General features: G+C 40.2%; 1 long non-coding RNA gene across 3 annotated transcripts in view; it reads left to right on the top strand.

Moving 5' to 3' along the window:
- LOC130603272 (uncharacterized) overlaps positions 1-9,777 on the top strand; it is a 174,460-nt gene extending 164,683 nt beyond the window's left edge. For 2 of the 3 annotated variants that reach the window (XR_008973111.1, XR_008973110.1), the window contains 3 exons: positions 6,997-7,052; positions 7,429-7,527; positions 9,607-9,777. This is a non-coding gene — a long non-coding RNA (uncharacterized LOC130603272). The remainder of the gene's footprint in view (positions 1-6,996; positions 7,053-7,428; positions 7,528-9,606) is intronic. The other variant, XR_008973112.1, reaches the window with a different exon arrangement.
- The last annotated feature ends 11,559 nt before the right edge of the window (positions 9,778-21,336 follow it).

The following is a 21,336-nucleotide window of genomic DNA, read 5'->3' as shown; positions in this document are numbered from 1 at the left end:
TATGACAGTTTTCACTGCAAAAAGCAGGCAAATTAGTGAAAGCAGCATATACAGAAACGTGGTTATGATAATGGCTGAACAGTAGTAGTCGGGGTTCCTGGGAAATAACTAACTGCCTCAGATTTTTGCAGTGACCATCCATAGACAAAAAAAGTAAGTCATGTAGGACTAAAACTGCTCGCTAGCTTTGGTGCCTAAAGTAATGAGTTACAAAATGGTGCAGGCTGAGATCATTAATCCTTGATTTATTGACAGGTTTGAAAGCTCTGGGTAGGTCTTTGTTAGAAATTCAGCTGAGAGTGCAATCTGCTCCTGCATCTATAATATTCTCAAAACCCTCTGTAATTTTAGATATGTTTGTTTTCCTGTGATGTCTTTGAGACAGAACGATTTGGGTAGTCCCATTTTTGTGGATGGGATGTTGAAGCTCAGAGGTAGCACATGTAAGTTATGGTAGCTTAGGGAAGTTATGGCTTGAAACCAGATTATCAGCACCTCACCTGCATGCCCCTTCTCTGCATAAAACTGGAGTTGCAGACAGCACGCTGCTATTTTCATGTTGTGTGAGTTCAGGCACAGGCTTGTGACTTCTGGAGCAGCAGTAGAGTGGAGTGGGTAGGAAGGAGCTTTTTTACTAATCTACTTTCAGAGTCCAATTTTCATGTATGAGTCTTATGATAGGAGATCAAAGCCCCTCATTAGGGACTGAATCCAGTATTTAATACACTTAATGCCCACTTTATATACTCATAAGATAGCCTGGTTTTTGCATAAAACAACATCCAAGCTCCTTTTGACACTTAATGAAAGGACAGAATGAATGTTTTTAAGACCTCATTTTTCTATGCCGTCGCATGGAGGTGGAGCAGGGCTGACTTCAGTAGTTATACTGTCATACAATCAGCCTGTCAAAAGCAGGATCAGTTTCCTATGCTTTACGTGAGGGGATACAGAAGTATCCTTGTTAATGCATCTGTCTTTCAAAAACTATTCTATGATATCGGGCATCATCATTTTTGAAGCATTGTGGACTTGGGGAATGTCAAAACGTAGGCTACGAGGGCACACTATCACTCTGAGTTGCATTGGGAGTGATGAACTTAGCAATCTCTATTATCCAGCTACTGGAAATAAGACACGTATTTCTCCTGGGGGTTTACCTGGAGTGAGATCAAAAGGAAGCTGCTTTCTCCCAGGCCTGCATGAAGGTTCAGAATTTGTTTTGATGAGGGACATTAAAAATAAATAAATATACGAAGTGACCTGAATAACTTGAGCGATTCCCTTGTGATTAAGGCGGGAAGCTTTTGAAACATAGAAAGTTGCCCCTGTGTTCAATTCAGAGAGGTCCTAGTTAATTATTTAGAGCAGCCGAAAGCTCATCAAAAATTTAACTAAGATTTATTTCTCCATGATTGTGCAGGCACCACAATGTGCAACAGAGGCTTTAACTCTGCTAAATGCAGCTCTTGAGTTTTCACCTCCCAGCTTGCCGGTGCTGGCTCAGTGGGGCCAATGCATCCTCTTCTCCCATCTCCCCTCTTCCCGAAGCACCTACAGAAAATTGCCTGTGACTGTTGGTCATGCACATTAGCAAGGTGGATTTAAATAGCATACCCAGGCAAACAGATAGCTTAAAGCATTTGAACTACCACTGTGGAGGAGTTGCATTGGCCTACAGTAGACTGTAGCTGTGTGTTTCCAGGCTACAACTATTTTCCTCTGGTAGACAGTGTCAAGTACAAGCCAGCCTGCAGCAGAGCCCCACACCTCCCCCATTTCTGGGGAGTTGTGGCTTCGAGCCCTGAACCTGTCAGAACTTGAGGAAGGGAAAAGAAAGTACAGACCACCTTCCCAGTACCCTGCAGACCAGTTATTGTTCATATTCCCTCCTCGTGTAGCACTGGCAGGAATATAAACATTCTTGGCGAAGGTGAAGACAGGATTTTACAGGTCCAGAATAAGACCTTGGGATAAGCATGGTTCCTTGGTCATCCATCCATCTTACTGGGATAAGCGTTGCATTGAATGACATGCCTTTTCCATTCCATTTCTCTTCTTGGGACTGTATTTTTTCTTGGTTTCTTCCACTGATCCTCAATTCCCAGACATGAGAGGTCAGAGCTTGGTGCCACACAAATCTAAAATCTCCAGTGCCTGAAGCTTCACCATGCAGAGATGAGTGCAAGACCAGCTTTGCAGCCCGGCCCCTTGCCATCACTGGTGAGCAGCAGGTACCCACAGACCTTAAGTCTGTGCTCCCTTAAATATCCAGTGCTGCAAAGCGGGAGCTGTTTTTAAGCAATTTAGCTCAGATCTCACTAATTTTGTGCACACTGCCTCAGAGCTAGGTCTGGGCCATTGCCCTTGTCTTTGAAGTCCATTGCATTTGTGATTTTCTTTGATCCTTGCTGTGAAAATGACTGAAATGTTTTTCTCATAAGTTTGTATGCACACAGGCATAAGAGGCCTGAGAACTTCAGTAAAGGTGAAATATCTGACCTTATCTTGACTTTGTTAGGATTAAAGTAACATTAAATAGGATGAAATTATGTTATAACTACCTTGAGAGACTAATGAGGAGGGAGGAATATTACTCTACTGCTTCTATCAATATACTCAATACATTAAATGGCTGTGAAAGAGCTTTGCTAGCAAGCTTAGTGTGCAGGGATCTGAAAATGCCAGACAGTACCTTAGGGTTTCTAAGGCACCTTCTTTCGCTGAGTTTCCAGTGGTGGCACTTGATACCCAATATCTCAAAAGGGACAAAATGTCCCTGAAAAAAAAACAAAATGGAAAAAAAAAAATCCATTCTTTTCCCACTTTTTCTGAGCAGAAAGGTCACAAAAAAGGGAAAATTTGGTTTTGCTGACGAAATTCTGTTCTTGCTGCATTCTCCCTGATTTCTGGAATTTCCCAGAACTGTTCCATGCACTGAGCCACAAGAGAGAAAGAAAGAACTCTTTGCCCCACTATACTGTGCTGATTATCCTGGTTTGGCTGATTTCTTACTCTACATGGCTTCATTATAAAAACTGACTTAGGAAACAGATCTCTGAGTCACTGCATTTAGTTCTTGCAAAAGCCATCCAAAGTTTAGAGGTGATCAAGCAGGGGAACAACGCTAGGAATAATGTGGAAACTGCTGAAGAATAAAATAATGGCATTTCTTCATTTTGATTATATAAGTCTGTGATAAACCAGTTGACAAACCCCACTTGTGATCATCTCCTCTGAAATAGTTAGACGGGAACAAGAAAGGATGGAGAGCAAGAAAACAGGAGTGTGGTCTGGAAGGAATAAATGCTCCATACGAGGTAAGCTGAGCAAACATTGGACCCATTGGCTATCCTGCTGGGCTTTCGACTCATGAGTGATATTGAAAACATAACCAGGGAACAATTACTCATCCTTGCTCACAATGCACAAAATATTTTCTATACTAAAAGATTTTTTGGTGAATAGCTAAAATAAATCCCCAAATCAAGCTGAATATTTTGCTGCTTTGTAAGTGGTAACTAGGGAAAGAAACTGTATAAGGCTTGCATTTTCATTTGAAGTATTACTGTATGTTTTGATTCATTTGGCTCAGTTCATGATATAATGGAGCATAACTGATGTAACTTGGCTTGATGTGTCTCCTTGTTACACATACTGGAACAATATCTGCAGAAACAGTTGAAATTACAAATTTTTTCAGACATCTATTTTAAGGATCAGTAACTTCAAACAAGCAGAGCACTTAGGCATATTTTAAAGGCTTATTTCCTGCAATCATGCATGGGTCATGGCTTAATCCTCATCAGAAAGCACACATTTTGGGATCCTGATTACAGAAGGAGCAGTGAAGGAAAGACACAGAAAGAAAAGGAAAATTATCAGAGTTTTCAAAAAGAGCTCAGAGATCTTGCACCCAACCAGCAAATCTTTGATGCTAATTTAAAAGAGAGCTGATTATTTAAAATTCTTAAGGAGGGACCCCAAGAGGCAAAACAAAGTTGATGATTCAAAATATCTGTTAGGAGAATTAATGTCACTGCTCAGCACTGTGTGTCCATATGCGACACAAAGGACAGGCTTTGGAAGAATCAGCTATCCTGGCAGGGAACAGACAGCCTAATGGGAGGAGCAGCTAAATCCAATATTTCTTATTGAATTATGGGATTTCTTATCACTTTGCAATAAGGTTTTTAACAGTAAAGCAGGCCTGTGAATTATTTTTGAGAGAAAGAGTAGGGTGGCTTTGCTTGGCCTAAGCACGGCTTTTGCCAAATGAGATGGGAGGCAAAAGGATCTTGGTGTTTTGCTTAAGAGAAGTAAAAATACAGCTTTCTGCAGCAGGTAAGAACTGGATTCCAGACCACTTTGAATAAGTTAAGCAAATAATTACGTGTGAATAAATTATTAAGAAAAATACTAAATACATTTCTTAATACATGCCATATGGTTTTTTTGCAGCTTCTTAACAGAAGGCTCTTAAAAGAATACACATTGTCTGCATATACTTTCTACAATCACCTCTTAATAGGCAGAATACTCATTTAGTGGATATTTTAAAAACTTATAAGCATCCCTTTGAAGTCTGCGAATATATGGTGGAAGTCTGTTTATTCCTTTCTCTCATACCTAGATGAAGTGGCAAACATCCAAATTTCTTAAGTAATTTAATTTAAGGAATTTGGATATTTGACAGTTGAAAAGGTTTTCATATTTTAAAAATGAAGGGAGTTTCCTTTGCAACACTATTTCATTTACTTTCACATGTCATTAAAATGCCAGTATTTCTGGAGTATAGGAATTTTGAAGATATTCTGTTATTACAAATTAATGTTATTCTTGCTTTTAAGAATGTTTCCAAATGTCCTGAGACAGAGCCTCGTGTTCATTGGAAGCACTCCCTTTCTCCTCACACCTTTCTGTTCAAAGGTTTTGCCAACTGATGTGGTTTACAGAAGCCTCCAGGCTGCTATCATTTGTGCTAGCAGAGTGACCTTGGACTGATCAGGCAAAAAATGAAGGGAGCACAAATCATGCCAGTATTCATCTTCATTCCCACCCTTTATACTCCACTCATTGTCCATAATCTCCCAAGATACTCCTCCAGAAACTGGGTTATGGCTGTCCTACCCCTCCACATTTTTACCTGATGCCTGGTGATGTCCACAGCAAGACAGAGGTGTTTCAGCTCCACGGGCATAGGATCTGGCTATTGGCTCTGGTTCAGGTAGATGAAGTGTGGCAAGCTGAGGCAGGATTTTAAGGCCTATTTAATCAGTCCAGTAATTCAAAATTTGATGTGAGCTTGAGTTGTTTATGTACCAGAGAGGATTCTGCTCCTGGAGGGATTCTGACCTTGCTGCACTCTGTGTACACTGATTATTGGAAGTGCTGCAACCAAACAATGTCTTGAGCAACAGCAGTAATAACAGTGTAAGAAGGATAAGAGAATATTTTAGGAGATGTTTCAGCTGTCTTGCAGGAGAGAGCTCCATGCTGCTGTGGCTGCTTCTCCAACAGTACCTGAACTGTTTAGGTTTAAACCCTGAGACCCACATAATGCCTTGACTATGGCGCAGGTATTTCTATGGCAAATCCTGTAAGAAATACTTGACACCTTTTCTCTCAAAGCATCACTGACTGGTCTGCCTAATCTAGCTGATGTATAAGGCTACATAGGAGCCTGGATGCTGTTCAGGTGCTACATTCTCTAAACTCCATCATGATACAAGTCCAACTGTGGTGACTGAGTCTTGCCTTACTGGGCAGCTGGTGGTTGTCAAGGGTGTTTTCAAGCCTTCTGTTGGTGGAGAAAAAGCCAGAAAGGCCAGGCTGCACATTTTGTGAAAACTGGTTTGTAAATTCCAGATTCAAATATTTTGATTTTTAAGCTCAAATTTCATCTCACTACTGTGAAAAGCCTGTTACTCCCTACCTGTTACACTCAGAAGCACTTCTGCAGATGAAAACCAACTTTCCATCCTGCAACCTCCCACAGACATATGCACACACATTATGTTCCCAGTTTAATTGCCTTTCAAAACTGTCTTATCTTGGCACAAACTTGTCATTGGTTTATCTCTGCTCAGGATAAATGTATACCTAATCTTATTACTGGATGCACTCAGAGCAAGCAATCTCATTAATAGCTACCCTTAAGGGATTTTTATCCATGGATCAATTTCATAATTGGAACGCAGCTACATAATATATAAATATATCCCTTCAATGGCACAGCCGTCCTCATGCTGTTCAGTCTTGCACATCTCATGAAAAAAAAAAAATCCAGAAAGAAAGAATGTATTTTAAACCCAGAAATCCTTCTTGGAAGCTTGTTAAGTTTTCAGATCACACCACAGGCTTACAAGCTTGATTTGTCGGGTTCATGATTGTAACTGGCTATGTGAGTTCTATCGTATTTAGCCTGGATAGTCACTAAGAATAGTTTCCCCTATTCTTGGTGGCAGTGCATTGAACTTTGTATGCTCTTTGTTGTAGCATATAGATTTCTATAATGGGAAAAACCTAACTTGTTAGCTACATCATTTTCAAAAGCAGCAGGAGCTGTCTAGCTTTTAAAAAATTAAATTATGTTCATTATCCCATGACTGCAAAATACCCTACTAAGAGTGTAATAGCTTAAAGGCTTCCTATGCGACTTTACTTCATCATTAAATAATTATACTTTGTGTACCTGAACTACACTTTTGTCGCATCTCAAATACAGGATAGTTAGTGAGTAGGAGTCTCATTACTGAGGCTGAGTGAACTATTCATAATTAAACCTGAACCAAGCAAAACTTAATTTTCCAACAAACGTCCATTTAATTCTATCCAAGCCCTAGCAAAATAAAATATACGTTTATTGCACCCAAGCCACAGCAAGCATTACTCGCTTTGGAGTCTGTGGGCTCCCAGCCCCTGCCACACTTCTGCCAGGATCATTACATTTCTGATAAAAAGGGATTAATTTTGTTTCTCCCTCCCACTCTGTAGGCACACAGTGAGGATGGGCATTACCGTGGCTCTTGGAATGCATGCGTAAGAAATTAGTCAGTATTTTACAGTTCTACCTATTTGTAGCTGCAAGCCATGCAACTGCACACAAGGTTTTTCACAATGACACCACTGGGCATTGCCAGCCAGCCAGTTAAAATGTGAGAGAATTATTGTTATAATTCAAAAGGCGGATAGTGGTTTCAGTGATAAAGGTGATAAACTGAAAAACAGCCAGAAGCGTAGAGTTACTGTGTTTGATTATCAGCAGATCCCAAATCGCTCAAAAAAAAATCACATAATCCTCACCCAGCTGCCCATAGTCATCTTACCCAAGGCTGCCAACAGCAAAATATTCTGTCTCTGCCAGTGCGATGGGAAACGGCTTGCAATGAAAATAGAGACATTCATGGATGTGTGTTCTCATTGCAGTTAACGTGGGACTTGGCTGCTGCAGGGGCACAGGACAAGCTGGACTGCACTGACTCCACAGGCAGTTCTCATGAAGAACTGAAGTGTCCGGGCACTCAGGTAAGAAGCAGGAAAATCCCTGTTTAGATGGAGAGGTCAGAGCCCAGAGTGGGTCAGCTCATCTGAGGCTGCTTGCATCACTTTGCTGTTGGAGAACTCTCCTGCAACTTTATAAGCGCTACCAGAGCTAAGAAAGGGAAAATAAAATGGCCTCATGTTAGTAACAAGACACCCAGTTTGAGTCATGACGGCAATTCACCAGCAGACCTTCTTCCTGAGGGATGTGATGGATTATCTGCTGCTTGCAGTCTTTAAATCGAATCTTTCCATAACACAAGCTACATTTCAAACAAAATAGCTAACTAAAGCATGCAGGAAAGAAGGAAGGGTTGGAAGGGCAACTGATTGATAGGGAGATTTCTTTTGAGCATGCCATTCAATTGCTTCATTTATATTTCATTAAGCGTGAAATTATGTTTATAATTATATTAGACAACTGTGTGAGAGATATTAGCTCATAAGCCCAGACTGAATTAAAACAATTATTAATTAATTATTATTCTGGGCTTTCATTTTTAATGAAATTATGCTTCTGAATTCAAAGCACTAGTGAAGGCATGTTATTTTACTTTGGAAAAATACCACTCTGATTGGCTCCTGAGTAACTGAGAAAATAGGAGTAGGTGTTATTTAATGCAAACACCATCTCATCCAGGAATGCACTTTGCATGATATATAAGGAGAAAAGAAGCTCCAAAATGGGCAAAAGGAAGAAAATCCTGTCTAGAGGTTGTGCTGCAGGGAGGTGGTGCAGCACACAGGGACAGCAGGGGTGGCTATGCAACACACAGGGAAACCAGTGAGGAGGAGGCCAAAAGCACAGGAGGAGTTAAAAGAAGAAAGAGACAAAAAAATTATTCAAAGCAGAAAATAATATGCAGCCATGGGAGGTGTGAGAAATTAGCACAGAGCATCACAGCCAGCATCACATGATAACCTGAATGTGTGCTTGAGCCCCTGCAGCATTCCCCTGCTTAGCCATGGCTTCAGCCAGCACAGTCAGTCCTTGTGACACAGGACTAAAAGAGACATAAAAGACCGGCCAGCAGCCAATACTTCTTGCTAGGATCTGGCCTCATCCACAAACCCCTGTGCAGTGGGAGTGATGGCTCGAAGCAAAATGGGACCTTCTCTGTAGTTTGTGCATATGCAAAAATCAGAGCTGAGAAGGTTTATTTCATCTGTAATCTATCAGGGCTATGCCTCCCTATTATATTTTCTACTTCTTCCTATGATACTAATACATATGCAAAAATCACTTGGACTTCAAAAGGACATTCTCAGCTGGTGTAAGAGCTGAGGATATTTCCTGAGGTGTCGCAGATATGGGCAGCTTTCATAAAAAAGCTCATATCTTTAAGGCAGTGCTGTGGCTCACGAAAAGTTCTTCAGTTCACCTTCGTGTATTTTTCTATTTCTTTCCAGATCTCAGTTATTCTGTTAATGATTAAGGATCTCAAGCACTTTAAAACAAAGTTTTCACCTTCAGATACTTTTCCAATCTGTGTGAAAAGAACAGGCTCCTTGCTGGCATTTATCTTACAGTGTGCTCTCTGGCACTCCAACCAAAAATATTTTGAAACACGTTTCTTTTCAGCTCAGAGCTTTGTCAGTGCCAGGCAACCCACTTTTTAGTTTATTTTTAAATGCTGGTTTTTTTTTGGCTTTTCCTTTTCTACTTTCTTTTCCTCTGTGTGCAGCCGACCACATGGTTTCATTCACTGCAACAGCTGATTGCAAAATTAGACAAATACTTTGACTTTGCCCATGGCTTTCATGGCTTCTGTACCTCTGAAGACTCCATTCACCTCTAATTACATGTCCATTGAAATCATGCAGAGAAAGAACAGTGTAAATCGTTAGCCCCCTAAACGAGCGTGCAGCTGAGTAGCTAACAAAGGGATTAACACTTGACAGTAGAAGCATTGCATGCTGAAGGAGAGGGTCATCAGGTGACTGCCTATTACACAGAAATAATTGCCATCCAGTGCTGAGAGGAACTGATGTCCACAGCCTGTGTTTACTGCAAAGATGCATTTTCTCTCAACTCTTACCCTTCTGCTTTATCTGTCTTTACAGAAAACAAGGAGAGCCATTGCTGGGCAGGGAATGGAGAGATGAGAGCTTGGGCAGAGGGAACCAGTGTGGACTGGCTGGGGAGCATGAAAATGGGCTATGGAAATGCAAGGTGATTTGAAGCCCAAGGACATTCAGTAAGAACCTTCCTATTGAACAGAGGGCTTCTGCCCCCTAAACAAAACCCATATATTTTAGTTTTTTTTAATACTGCTTTGCTTAATCTTCCATTGCCATAGTGTGGTATCTTTATACAAAGTTGTTTGTATTGGGGTTGGATTTGGTTGTGGGTTTTTTTTTTTTTTAGATCTTTAATAAAGAGCATATAAAGACATAATAGAAATATTTTTCTTCTCCCCTACCTAGCCTTTTGTTATTTAAAAGCACTTTATGATTCAGGACAGTAACCACATTACAGTGAGAATTTCATAGATTAAGATATCCCCAGACAGCTAATATTTTACCTTTTTTAGAATGCAATTCTTATTCATGGATCTTAAAAGATCTGTTAATTCCGTGGTCACTATGAAGAAGTACCTATGGAGCATTTAAAAATGCAGTAACAATTACTAAATAGAATAGGAGGCTGAGTTAGAGGATAGTGGTCATCACTGTCATCATGTGCTGTTGATGGATTACTGGATTGTGCTTGCTGAAAACGTGCTACTGCGTTAGCATAATGTGATATGGAATATCCTGTTATGCAATAAGAGTGATCTTGCAGTTTGGAAAGATTTTGGGTAAGACTTCCTGCTGGAATATATACTCATCACTCTGTTGAAGTCATTGCAGCTGTTATAATTCAAATGGGCTGAGATTTGTTCCCTTGTCTTGAAGCAGACAAGGACAAAGTAATGCCTAATGTTAGGGCAGCATTCAGCACATGGTTGAAGTTGAGCAGAAAGGGGCTTTATGCTGAATTTCTGAGCAGGATGTTTTTTTCCTTTGTGCTCTGTCTTGAACTGTTTGCAATGTAAAACTTGTGTCCCAGTGCATGGCTGGGATTTCCCTGTGAGCAGTGTCTGGGGCTGGCATCTGTCTGATTGTTTTAACCTTATCAACAACACATGCTGGAAAACTTTTTGTCCTATTCTGGAAAAAGGTGCCATTCCATAGCAAGTTAGCTCAGCCAAAGTAATTTAACTGGACTATACACAGATAAGTAAGTTTGGCATTTTTAGCCCAATTTAAAGACAGCAGATTTTGTGCAGGCATTTTAAGTTATCTGATGAGCCACTGAGATGAAATATCATAAAGATACATAACTGAGGCTGAGAAAAGACTCAATAGCAGTGGGGTGTATTGTACAATGTGAAAAGGATGTTTATATCCAAACATCACACGCACAACTGAACATGAATTCACATTAGATCAACTTGAACTTCAAACATACATTTATTAGATACAGATTGAACAACTGCTTTTTAGGTAGTGAAGTACTGATATCACAAAGGTTTTAATCTGATGAAATATCCGACTTCTAAAAACCCAAACATGGCTAATATTTTCAGCAGCTTTTTGAACAGCAACACCTGAGCACAGGTGATGATACTTAATAGTCTGTTATTATTAATGTCTTTTTTGGTCTTATTACTTTCTGTATCTTTAGTGGCATGTCAGTTTTGCCATGACAAGCCCTGTAGAAATTTGTAATGAGTGAAGCTGAAGACATGAATCCACTTCTCTGCTACTGACATTGTAATACTTCATTACAGAGCATCGACAGAGCATATGAGGTGCATGCTGGTGCCCAGGACTCAGGGTCAATAAGCGTGTACACAGTCACCACATTCCCTGTGCACGTGGCCTCTGCCCAGCTGAACAAGTAGTTGTCACTCACATAGCAGCTCTTTCCACCAAGCACAGTGGAGGAATTCATGAGCAAAGGCTGAAGGAAAAGCTACGGAAGAAGTGACTATGGGAATAATGGGAAATTTATGCATGAGTCAATGGTTATCCCACAGACCATCTTCCATTCACTATGGAATACTTCTTTCTCATCTGATGAAGTGACATCTGGTTAGTATATTTGCCGGATTATTTAGTTCTCTGCATCACTTGGAGCAATGTAATCTCTCTAATTGGTACGCAGAATTTTTTCCAGTATGGTTAAAATAGCAGATTCTGTGTTTAGCTTCTTTTATGGTTGTTTTTGCTATCAGCCCCAGAAATCATGCAAAAGAAATGATTTTGTCTAATTTTGGTTTTATTCATTCACAGACTCACCATATTTGCAGCCTTTGAAATAATATTTAGGTCTACATATAGAGGAAATAAAATGCCTTAATTAATTTTCTGCATCACTGAGATGGAGTTTCAGTCAAATGGGGAAGGCGGATGTCAGAGCAAGCCATCCTAGAACCAAGCCTCCAGCACTATTTGGGAGCAAAAGGTAAAATGAGACAGTAGATGAGATGCAAATGCTAATTATAAGAGCTTTTTGGATGAGATAAGCAAATCTCCTTGTAATCTTAAATAAATCTGAAGCTTTCATGCTGTGTTCTCACCCCATCCTGAGTCCATCATGCATTTGCATTTTATTTCTGAAAACATTCCTCACTGCATTTTGATGCTTCAGGCAACAGGAGATGAAAAGACTTTTCTTTAGTGTTAGTTGTTAAAACCCTAAAGGTTATTTCCTGAAGATAAGAAGGTGGTCTCTGCCTTCACAATAGCACAGATTTTCTTTAGTATAAACAGACCTGTTTTTAAAGGCTAGCTAGTAATGATCCCCTCAAAGATGTCTGGGTCTTTCAGAGGTAGACCTACAAATCCATCACTTGGCTGGAAAAGCTCTTCATCAGGAACATGCTCCAAAAAGGAAGACTTGGAGACTGAGTAATAATGTGAGTGTGCTAGAGGTAAAGTAAGCAGGGTGGTATCATGGGTTTTCGTTGGGCTTTTTTTGTTGTGTTTTCCTTTTTTGCTATAAGTGGCTGTATTATAGCATGGATACTACTGATGGGATTAATATTTCTCAACAGATTGTATATGCAGTGTTAGACTTTCTCATACTCTACTTTAATTTCCTCAGGAGGCTTTTATTCCGGTCTGTCTAAACAGTTTAGCAACATTCATTAGGCCTCCTGACACCTCAGCTATTGATTAAGAGAGCTTTCGATGCCCACTTCACAGAAGCGGTCATCCTGAAACGCATTTAGTTGGTGAGAAGTGGGCAGAAAGGGCTGAAGTATCCCAGGTTCCAGGACAGCAACAGACATCATAAAGAGGTTAAGAAAAAATTTCCTTTGCATAAGGACAAAACTGAAAGTGGTGATTTTGAAGAGCTTGGAAATAGAAAGACATGACAATAGTTTTCTAATTCTCAAAAAGTCTGCAAAGAAGGGGTGTCTGAAATATTGTCCAAGTCACCAAAGGGGCAAGAAAAGTGCCTGGCTCCACATGCAGCAAAGGTTTAAATTAGAGATTTGGAAAAGCTTCCTAACGAAGGATACTTAATTACTGAGTCTGGCTGCTGAGGAAAGTTGTAAAGTCTAAGTTATAAAGGACCAATTAGAGTAACACCTGTCTGGAATGGGCACAGCAGGATTCTGCTTCCATGCAGTGAAAATGGACTTAAAGTCTCTATCATGCTGTGGTGCTATTTTGTATCCCCCCAAAACCCCACTCTGGTCCCAAGATTTCATTTTTGCTAGACACATATGTTCCTAGACTGTATGCAGGTCGTCTAAGCTCAGCTGTGAGTGCGTTCAGTCTGTCTCACTTCCATAGCACTAGCCTGTCTGGGAAAAAAAAATCACACTGTAAACCCAAATTATGTGAGATCAAAGTCATCTCATGAGGAAGTCATGCAGATTGAAATTAATTTCATTATTCTGAGTAGAGCAGCCAGTGTTCCCTAGGGAAAAATGCATCTTCTTGCCTCTTGAGCTGGTACCCTAGCTGACCTAGGAATGTTGGAGAGAGGGTATTTCCCTACAGTCCTCAGTGAGGTATGCAAACGTTCTCCTGGTTTCCACAGACACTGTGAATGCATTAACTTTGAATGGTTCCCTGAACTGACTGATTCGGTTTCTTGGTGCATTGTATGAGATGTTTGGATATGCATTCACAACTCTGGATTCCTCTCTGAAAGCCAGGATCCTTCATGCCGAAGTCAGTGCTGCTTCCTAGGGTTCTAAATCCCTGAATTTAGTCTTAGTCATGAGTTGCAAGAATGCTATCCAGCATTGTAAGTAAGTCAGCAGCATCCCCCAAATAAGATGATAAAGCAGCTGTGTTGGCTCTAGAGCAGCTTAACTTTAAGCTTCTGAGTATGATGAATTATTGTTTAAGGAGATGTATTCATAATTCTGTTCCTTCCAAGCAGGTGGTTGATATTTTGAGAGCCCTGCTGTATCAGCACTATGTATATTTGGCACAGAAACTGCATGAATATTATAAATTCTATGTTTAATTGGGTCTCATAAAGAAATCCTCTAAATCATAGTCATCCCATCAAACAAAACAGGAAATTGACATGGTGAGGTATTCCGTAACATCACTTCTTTTTTCCCCTAAAGGTTAGACAAAACTTTGTTATTTTCTTAGAAGAAAAAAAGATGAGAGAGTCAAGTATCTTTGATGTAGTCCTATTTATCTGAAAGTAACAGAAAATCCTAATTCTTAGCACAGAAATCAAGTAATGTGAGAAAGTACTTTTATATACAACACCAAGCCTCCCTGAGCTAGCACTCAGCCAAAAAAAGCTCTCTGTTTAGGCTTTCAGCAAGACCACAGTGCCACTATTCATTCAGGTTGCATCCTATCTTTCCAGCTTCTTTATATCTTCCTTGAAATATTTCTGTATCTCTGTCTCATGTATTTTTGGCATAAAATACCACAGTATCATCGGCTATACATTAGGTGGTAATACTCCTTCATTGACATTTGTGAATGTTAGGTGGCATTGTATGGTGGGGGGTGAGAGTTGCTGTTGTTTCAACATACTGGGGCTGCAAAAATCCTAATGTGCTCTGTTTTTCCTGAATAAGAGTTCTTTCCATAGAACTATGAGGCTATGATAAAGGGACTAAGTCATAATAAATAATAGAGAGACAGCTCAAACGTGTGTGAGTCTTACCTAATAAATAAGGGTAAAATACACGTACCAATGCAAGTAGAAGGAGATTTATATTTAGTTTCCTTAAGTGGTTTTGAATCTGTACATGACTGAAAGTGCTTTCATTGTTAACGTATTGACTTCTCCATGCCATTTGATTCAAGTGAAGTACTATTTGCACCTATTTTATCTATAGTACCTCTATTACATCAAATCAAACCAGAGGCAAGAGACTTGTACTAAAGGAATGCAGTTCCTTAGTCAGCTGTATCTGGCAAACTGAATAGAGGGATTGGGGGTTGATTTTGGCACCTGACCTGCTTTGGCATCTTTTGCCTGCAGAGAGTTTGTCATGGGAGACAATAGCTTGCTACAAGGAGCAAGAGAGAGGCCAGTGAGCCTGCTGGAACACTCACTAAAACTTGTGCATGACTGCATTTTCTTGACAGGCTGCTTCAAGTGCTCTCTAGAGTTATTTGATCTGGTCCTCCACACCCTGTTCACACAGCTTCTCTATACTGCTCTTACTGTGGAATTCATCACAGGCTATTTTATCTGGGTGACAGCTGAGCATACACAGGGTTTCGAGTCCATGCAGTGCATCTACAAATAGTCAGACTGCTGTACAAGGTCCCTGGCCTTGCTTATCAGAGTGGAACGTCTGGGAGTGCCTTTCTTGATAGGCCAAGGTGATCCTGAAGCATTGCACCCCAGGCAATTGTGAGTCCTAGCATGCAATAGGCAATCCGTGCACTTACTTGTCACATGTGAGGGAAAGGTCCTATTTGAGATTGTTTGCAGATCTGTGTTGAAAAAGCCTCTTTGATACAAGCGGATTGTCCAGGTATGGCAAGAACTGTGATAACATTTGAACATGACAACTGTGTTGCACAGTACAATAGCAATGTTAAAGAAAAGCCACTCACATTAGCAGCTCTCATGCTGAGTGTAAGGGAAACCCCAGAGCAAAGAGCGATCTTCACTCCATCTGCCCTGGTTTTCGTCCTCTAGCACAAATGAAAGCTAGTGACAAGTTGCAGTTGTGTCTTTCAGAGATGTCTATTTTGATCTTGTTCAGCAGCAACGTGTACCCCAAATCCATAAATCTGCAGAACTTTCAGGAAGAAAAAATTACAGGGGATCAAAAGGAAGCTGGCAAGAGGACAAGCAGGGGAAATGATGCCTGCTGCTGGCTTTCAGTTTGCTTAGGGAAGTGGGAAATGGGCAGCACAGTCTGAGAAATGAATACAGTTACACTTAGTAATATATGTGGTTTACTGTTTTTTCCCTCTTATCCAAAATGATCCAAGACAAAAATTGGCCCAACAGCTCACTGTGGGGGAGCAGGAGTGCTGTTTCATGCACCAAAGGGTTCACTGCAAGTATGAATAACTATAAAATTAAGTAATAGTGACTAAGATCCTTTGAGCAGGCAGGATTTTATGAACATGGGTGAAGGAGAGCTGAAATGTATTGGAAAGACCATGCCCAAATGGAATTTTCACATTTTTCCATTACACAGAAGAAAATATGTTGGCCACCAGAAAACAGACTGAGCTTTATTGCAATAGAAGTCAAGAAGTAACACTCTGAAGTCATTGGTATAAGCTAATTAGGTATGAATATACTTTAATACGCTAACTAATACCTGCGCATGGTTTCCTGTCGATTTCAGGGGGACTATTTGTACAGCAAATTACTGCTGTGTGGGAGTAAGTCTATGAGTATCCAGGTTTCTGCTAAAATAAGATTTCATGTCCATTAGACTATCCAGGAACTACAACATTGCAACATACTGTATTACCATGCACTGAAGATAGGTCCTTGGGAAATTATTCAATAGATATATGGAGGAGACCAATTTCCTCAGCAACAGGAAATCTCTCAGGCGCTGCAGTTTAGGTGAAGATTCAGCTCTTGGAGTAGAATCCATTTAACTTTGGATTTGGAAAGGACAATGCTGGAAGTTAGGGAGCAGCAGATTTATGTGTCACTGGATTATAATGTGGAGGATATTTCACAAATAACCTGTCCTCTGAAACTGCTGACTGTAAGATGCTTTAGGAATAGTCACATTTTGCCACAAGTACAGAAAGCTCATCTTATCAGATGACTTAACAATGCATCTCACTTGCATAAATGAAACATTTATGTTCTCATTACAATTATGAGAACATCTTTCAGTTATTATGCTACCTGGCAGCAAGGTGAAGGGTATTGATCCAGGCCTATGGTTTGTTTACAAACCATATTTATATCATGACTCTTAGTGAGAGCCTTTTTGGGGAAAAAACAGAGGATATGAAATGCTCTTAGACATTTGTCCTGGGTTCAGCAGCAGCAGTCATTTCTCTCCTTCTTAGTAGCTGGTGCAGGGCTGTGTTTTTGACTTTCAGCCTGGGAACAGCACTGATAACACCGATGTTTTTAGTTGCTGCTCAGTAATGTTTACTCTGATCAAGGACTTTCTGAGTCTCATGCTCTGCCAGGGAGGAGGGGAAGCCAGGAGGAAGCAGAGACAGGACACCTGACCCAAACTAGCCAAAGAGGTATTCCATACCACAGCACATCATGCCCACTATATAAACTGGGGACAGACACCCTGCTCGACTCAGGCTGGGTATCAGTCAGCTGGTGGTGTGTGGTTGTATTCTCCTCCCTTGTTATTTCACTTATTATTATTGGTGGTAGCAGCAGTGGTTTGTTACACCTTAGTTACTGGACTGTTCTTATCTCAGCCCATGGGAGTTACATTCTTTCGATTCTCCTCCCCATCCCTTTGGGAAAAAGTGAAGAAGGTGGAGAGTGAGCAAGCGGCTGCACGGTTCTGGGTTGTTGGCTGGGCTTAAATCACGGCAGCATTAAACAAATGGCTTCATAAAAAAGAAATGCTTTGAAGTAAAATGTTTAAAATGTCTTAAGAACAAGGAAAAACAAGCACTTGGGTCAGTGAACTGCTCTGAAGCAAACTATTTCATATTGCTGTCATAATAGGAGCTGAAGCAAGGGGCAATCTCCCTTAAGAAAAACAAAATGAGAAATCATGGGCGGCCACTCCTACTCCAAAGAGTTTCATGTGGTTTATGCATGGGAAACAGAGAGGCTGAGTTTTTCCCCTGTGAATCACAGAGCCCTGGCTGGCATTGGGAACAGATTCAAGATTTCCACATTCTCTATTCAGTCGTGCCATTCTTTCCCCAAAAGCTAGGTCCAACCCTGGGTCTGTAACTATGCTAAAGTCTCCAAACTATAGCTTTGGTAACTTTTCCAATGCTATAAAGCATTTACTCCCGACCTGTTCTCTTACCTTCAAAGAGGCAAACCAACAGTATGCCCTGGGACACCATCTTCTCAATTCTCTTTCCACCGTTGCTCTTCTTGCAGCCAATTTTATTGGTATTGGATGGAAAGAATTGTCTGTAAGCAGGGACAACGCTATTGCAGGTAAATTTAAAGAAGGAAAAAAATAAGTTTCACAGCTGGAAGTACTGCTGAGAAACTTGAGATCTGTTACTACTTAGGCAGAAGACCTCGCACCAATATCCTTTTAAAATACTGCAAAATGCATGCTGCTCTGCAGCCACCAATTCCAACAGCAAGTGGGCAGCCATCGAGAACATGACTAAGTGCTGCCTGCCTCTTCTCAAAGGGTGATTTGTTTCCACTAATGCAGAAAATGAGTATTGTTCTATTTTGTTTCTGTGTCTTTTCATGTATGCAGCTATCAATGGACTATCTGGGCTCTTTCACATCTCAGAAATGGTTTCGTCCTATTATCACTCTATAGCATTGAATTTTAACATCATGATTTCATTTGTTGCAGCATTTATGGCATTCAGTTGTCCTCTTTTTCTGAGGTTTAGAGAGTTGTTTTATTTCCTCAAACTCAGTGACAAAATCTACCCAAAGCCAGAGCTGTTCCTTGTGTTCTAAATACACACATGAAAAATACCAGCCAATTAGTGCTAAATTCAAATGCGAAAGGAATAGCCATTATTTTTAGGTTATATGTACACACCACTTGCTTCCTTTACCATTTCTGAAGAAAGATCAGCCGCTGCGTGCTCTTAGTACCACTGAGAATACTAAAAAAAGCTGTCACAAAATGATATCTTGATAAAACAAGACGACCTTTAAAATTGAAGCTGTGGAAGCAAACCAGCTAAAAAATGGTTCCAAATGCACACAAAAAGCTCTGCAATGAAAGGAAAATTGATTACTCTCATATTCTTAATTATATTAAATGATTGATACAATTAAAGTAGGTATTTTAAAACAGAGGGACTTCAGAATGTGCTGGCTACACTATTCATTTCTGAGTGAACTTTTGTTTTTTCCATATAGGAAACAATGCTGGAGGTTTTTGATTTACACATGCTTTTGATTTTCCCACACCTACTCTAGAGCCAGGATGAACATTTTCACAGCAGTAATTGATTACTAACGGGTCACTTTAAGCCATGTGGTCTTCCCTCCATGTAATTATGGAGTGGCTCTATGTCCTTATCCATTTAAAAGGTTTCTAGCAGCAGACAACAGCTGGGGGTCATTCTTGTTACTCCTGAGTAATCTTGTTTGGTACAAAATATCAGAATCTGCAAAGGAGCCATCCACTATTTCAAGGTTTCTGTGCACAGAAGCTCTCACACAGAAAAGAAGAATCATTAAAAAATCATGACAACCCCCAAATGTGTGCTAGCATCAACTGTATTTTCTTCTCTCCACATTCTAGTCTTGATATTGCAATTACACACAAGTGGACATAAAGAGTTTGAGGCAGGGTCAGATTTTAGTTATGTTTTTGCATAGTGCCTTAGAAAATTAATTCCTAATCCCTGATTCTGGCTGGGTAGGTCATCTGCCCTAAATATAACAAATAACATGAAAATTCAGGCTTTGCTGCTGTTGAAAAGAAATGAGATACTGTGAGGATGAGCAGAGTTGAGGGGAGGGTGCGTGACCTTTTCAGTAATCCCAGTTTGGATCTATAGATTAGTTCTATTTTTTTTGAATATATTACCACAAAAAAAACCACCAAACTAAAATGAGTCAGAAAATTCACAGCATCAGAATTACAGGGTTAAAATTTGAATTAGGTAGTGGAAACAACTCAGTGGGAGGGGGGCTGTTGTTAATTGAATCGAAATCCTGCTCACAGCTAAACATCTTGTGAAACATCCAGCTATGTTTTAAATGTTAGTCACATTCAGGAAGGCTTTCTTGGCTTGCATGGATTGGAAAGGCAGGTGGAGGGTAATGAAGTGACTGAAATGGGAAGTTAAGACCCCCATCTGTTGACAACTGCAGGCTTCCCATGGCCAAGGAACTGAAGCAGGAAAATCTTGCCCAGAGTGTGACATGGCAGGAAACAAATAAGGTTTCTTGTGCACTCCACATTAGTTACTTTTGAAAGACCTGGGATTGAATCACAAGTAACTAGCTGATCAAAATATCCATTATATCCTACCTTCACATTCACTAGTATTGGCATAAAGTTTTTTCTGGGAAAAAATAATTAATATTGATGTCCTTCAGTTGAGCTGTTGGTGAACTGAAATCACCATACTCTTTCTGGATTCAGGGAACTCCTTGGATGAAATCCTATTGCTTGCTTTCTTTTTCCTGGAAGGATTTCTCCCACTTTTCCTCCCTCTGAGCCCCATGCTATACCCTGAACTCCTGCTTAGCCAAATGAAACTCACCAATGGGATTGCAAAGGGGAGAAAGACAGACTGTTTATCTGAAAAACTACCTAAGAAAAGAGTAGGAAAATTCTGGTTTCTCCATTCCAGGGCAATATGGAGAGGAAAAGAGGGTTCCCACGACCCAAAACTGTACAAAAGATCAATTTTTACCTCAACAGGAGGGAATCCCTGATGTCTCTTTTCCTGCTGGGCTTTCTGTTTCTCAGGGCCACATGCAAAATCATTTGCTTACCTGTCCCAGGAGACTGAAGGCTAGAGCAAACTTCCCATGCAAAGGGGGTCTGAACGTGGTGCTATTTTCCTACTAAAAGGGGATTTGAGATTTTCAGCCCCCAAAACTTGGTGGTTCCCACAGTCCTTTGAATGTGGGACAGTTAGCAGGCAACCAAAACTTAATCTTCCTTGAAAGGCCAAAATTTCCACCTTGAATTTCTTTCTTTGTCCCTATCCTATTTGTATCTGTGTTTAATAGCAAAGGGAAAACAAAGAGAGGGAGTTACTTGAAGAATTTGAATTGGGATGTCTTTACTGTCTTCAGCTTAATCCATTTAAGAACATCAATATTAAATCAGGGAAAAATCTCTGATGAATACACAGGGATTTCCAAAGCAAATGTTGCATGCACAATTCAAGATTTTTACTCAGGGTCTGATTCTGAGAAGTATGGCAAGCATCCAGTATCCCTTTCCAATACAAGTTTAAAGTGAAGGAGTCTAATAAGCAACTCTGAGATGATAACATTAACTTTTTGATGTTAAAATTCTGATTAACTCTTCCTGTCTGGGGACGAGCAGTTTGTGTTGCCTTTTAGTAAAAAATAAGTAATGTTAAAGAAGTATTTGTTATTAACATCATTGCCAGGGAGCTCTGGAAATACTGAAGAATAAATGGTCCTTGCCATGGATACTACTTTGAATTAATAAATTAGGAATAGGTTTTCCCAGGAATTTACTGACAGTCTCACAG

The sequence above is a fragment of the Pezoporus wallicus genome, unplaced genomic scaffold (assembly GCF_028554395.1).
Source record: "Pezoporus wallicus isolate ANWC-B61680 ecotype Strahan unplaced genomic scaffold, APGP_CSIRO_Pwel_v1 scaffold_7392, whole genome shotgun sequence".
NCBI classification, from domain to species: Eukaryota; Metazoa; Chordata; class Aves; order Psittaciformes; family Psittacidae; genus Pezoporus; species Pezoporus wallicus.
The sequence above is the reverse complement of the archived record's forward strand: the minus strand, read 5'-3'. Positions and strand labels throughout refer to the sequence as shown.